Raw genomic sequence first — 3,949 nt, forward strand, 5'->3', positions numbered from 1 at the left:
GGAGGTGAGGGGTCTATGGTCCGTCAGCAGTGTGAATCGTCGGCCAAACAGAAACTGATGAAATTTCTTAACTCCAAACACAATGGCGAGTGCTTCACGCTCTATCTGTGCATAATTGCTCTCGGCTTTACTTAAGGTCCGTGATGCGAAAGCAATTGGCCTTTCTTCACCTGATGGCATGATGTGTGAGACAATTGCACCAACGCCATATGGCGATGCATCACATGCCAACTGTAATGGCAAGTTGGGGTTGAAGTGGGTTAGGGCTTCTGACAGAGCTACGGCTGTTTTCACTTTCTTGAAGGCCTCCTCACATCTGTCTGTCCACTTCCACTGTTTGCTTTTGTTCAAAAGTTCATGTTAGCTAGGTTTGGCACAAACTTTGCGTAGTATGTCAGTAGTCCTAAGAATGATCTCAGCTGACTCACGTTCTGTGGGGATGGAGCTTCCYCAACGGCCTTCYCRTTCGATGGCGCCTTGTGGAGCCCCGAACTGTCGATGACGTGGCCCAGGTACTCAACAGAGGGCRGGAAAAACTCGCATTTGTKRTTCCGGACCCTCAGACCGTACTCCTCCAATCTCTGTAGTGTAGCGTTCAGGTTTCTCAGGTGCTCCTGCTCGTCTTTGCCGGTGATGAGTAGATCATCGAGGTAACATTGGACCCCAGTGAGCCCGCTCAGTATCTGGTCCATAGCTCTCTGAAACAAGGCCGGAGCTGAGGTGATTCCAAAAGGAAGCCTCCGGTACCTGTACAGTCCTTTGTGAGTCACTATGGTCAACAGTTCTTGTGACTTGGTCCACATGCATCTGTAGATAGGCCTGACATAAGTCTATCTTACTGAATTTTTGTCCTCCAGCTAAACCAGAAAAGAGGTCGTCAATGAGGGGTAGTGGATATTTTTCAGCAGTCAAGACTGGGTTAATGGTGACTTTGAAATCACCACAGAGTCTGAGTGATCCATCTTTTTTTTTGACTGGAACAATGGGTGTAGCCCATTCACTAACATTCACTGGATCCAATACTCCACTCTCGACTAGTCTGTTTAGCTCAATTTCAACTTTTGGTTTTATGGCGTATGGGACAGGTCTAGCTTTGAAGCTTTTTGGCTTGCTGTCTGGTTTCACGGTCAGTTTAACTGTTATGTCCTTCATACTGCCAAGTTCTCCTTTGAACACATCCGCGTGTTTCCTCAATATCCCTTGTAGGTTTGTGTCCTCTTTTGCAACCATGTGAATTTCCTGCCAGTTTAGTTTGATCTTTTCCAGCCATGTGCYTCCTAGCAATGCTGGATGGTTGCCTTTCACAATGTAGAGTGGTAGCTTTACCTTCTGTTTGTTGAGCTCCACCGTAACAATCACGCTTCCTCTCACTGGAACAAACTCACCGGTGTATGTTTTCAGCGTCATCTTTGTGGGCTGTAGTGTGAGGTGATGTAGTTTCTCCTTGTATACAGCCTCAGACAGCAAAGATATGGCTGCTCCAGTGTCCACTTGCATCTGTACTGCGTTTCCATCCAGTAGCGGTGTCACCCAGTAGCCGTATCCATTGTCTGAAATGGACATGACATGCAAAGATTCTTCCCCTTCAGACAGGGTATCACTTTGTTCATCCTCTGTGTGCTCCATTTCATGCACTTTCTTTTTGTACTTCCTGAAGTCGCTTTTCCTTTGTTCAGTACTTTTGTTTGATTGTGTCTTTTTGTTTTTACATGCACGTTCGATGTGACCTTTTTTCCCACAACTTCTGCAGTCTAAGTCTTTGCACCAACACTCCTCTGCTTGGTGACCTGGTTTCCCACAGCGATAGCATGGCTTGCCACCTCCTGCCTTGTTTTTTAACCACGTAGACGCCTTATGCACTTTGGTCGATGCACTTAGCTGTTGTGCGTCTTTATTTGCCATTTCCATTGACGTACTCACTTCTATTGCTCTCTGCAATGTTAAGTTACGCTCAGTCAAAAGGCGTTTCTGAATTGCCTAGCTGCGCATGCCACACACTAACCTATCACGTATAGTGTCACTCATTGATCTCCCAAATTCACAGTGTTCAGYTAACTGTTTCAATACAGCCACAAACTGTGAGATTGATTCCCCCTCATCTTGATTTCTCTTATGAAACCGGAATCTCTCTGCGATTATCAGTGGTTTGGGAGAATAATGTCCTTTTAAGGTAGCCACAATTTCATCATATGATTTATCACCTGGTTTTTCAGGCGTTACTAGCCTGCGCAGTAGATTGAATGTTTTTCCCCCCATAACAGTCAAAAATGTTGGCACAACTTCTGCTTTAATTCCATTTGCCAACACAAAGTACTCAAAACGTTCTGTGTAAGAACTCCATTGTTCCACAGATCCATCAAATGTTCCTATATTTCCAAATCATGAAGACATTTTCGGTTTATTTTTCTTTCTTCACACTTTTCAGACGGTCCTTACTCCAGACCCCTTTCTTTCCTTTCTTTTAACTCACGCTGACTTCACTTTCTCCCCGCACGCGAAACTCTTCCTATCCCTCGAGGCTCTCGTTGCCGTGACATCAAAAGCTAGCTAGCATCACTCGACCGGCAGCTCCACGTTTTGTTTGCGTCTTTCTACGACGAAAAAAAAAAAGACTTTCTAACTCAAGACTTTCTGCCAAAGATGATGAGCACAAACGTGAGAACGTTTCTTCCTCGTCGCCAGTTTTGTTGTATAGCACACTGTATTACTTATACAACTAATATAAGGACATGACATGAGACGGGAGTAGAAATGAACGTGGGCATTGCTTAATGCGTTTCACAGGAAGACCATTCCAAGCATTTCAACGTAGGTAAGCAAGGGGGGGTTACAGGTGCCCTAAAGGGACAAAACTAGAATATCAATAAACAACTGTAGAATGGTGTTATGGGACCACCTGCAACATGTGGGCTGGAGTTTTACTGTACATCAGCCATCATAGAAACAGAGGCTCTATTGCACGTCACTTACCTTGCACGTCACTTACCTTAGCTACGGTTTTAGAACGATTCCACTAAAACGGGTAACTTTGATGGTTTTACATGTGTTAGGTTAAACCTGACTGCTCTGTCCACACAGGAATGAGTTCAGCTGAATGGGTGTAAACCCCTTTTGATGGCTAAAGCATAGCTATGCTAACAACACATTACATTTACATGTTAGTCATTTAGCAGATGTTCTTATCCAGAGCGATTTACAGTTAGTGTATTCATCGTAAGATAGCGAGGTGAGACAACTACATATCACAGTCGAAGTAATTAAATTTTTCTTCAATAAAGAAGTCAGTGCTAGTAGGAAAAGACAAATGCATTTTATTTGTATTTTGTTGGGGGGGATACAACAGATATGTTATTTAAGTTGCTCTTGTTGCTCCATAGGCAAGCGCCATGGTCTTGTAGTGGATGCGAGCTTCGACTGGCAGGCAATGGAGTGTACGGAGGAGCGGGGTGACATGGGAGAACTTGAGAAGGTTGAATGCCAGACGGGCTGCGGTGTTCTGGATAAGTTGCAGSGGTTTTTCACTCGGTTAAAAACAGTTTTTCACTCAGTTAAAACTCCCTTCAATTGCCTTCAAACATCACCAAACTCATGGACTATGTAGTTAACCATGTTATGTCAATATTTTGTGAGTCATATTGCACTTTTTGCGCATTACATACCTGAATTAACATGGACAGAGAAAAGTCGGTAGTGTTCAGTACACGGCATTCTCCAAGATTGAGGAAGAAACATCCAAAATCTCACGATCCCACTAACGCCCACCATTGACGTCACAGCTCCCTCTAGCGGCAGTAGTCTAGACGGGATATGACAAGTGCCTGGATTAAGACCTGCGCCTCTTCCTGTGTCAGGAAAGGTTGTACTCTACAAATGTTGCACAGAATGAACCTGCAGGAGCGGGTCACTGTTTTGTTGTTTGCAGAGAACAATAGGGTATTGTCCAGGGTCA

Source organism: Salvelinus sp. IW2-2015, linkage group LG4q.1:29 (assembly GCF_002910315.2).
Source record: "Salvelinus sp. IW2-2015 linkage group LG4q.1:29, ASM291031v2, whole genome shotgun sequence".
Lineage (NCBI taxonomy): Eukaryota > Metazoa > Chordata > Actinopteri > Salmoniformes > Salmonidae > Salvelinus > Salvelinus sp. IW2-2015.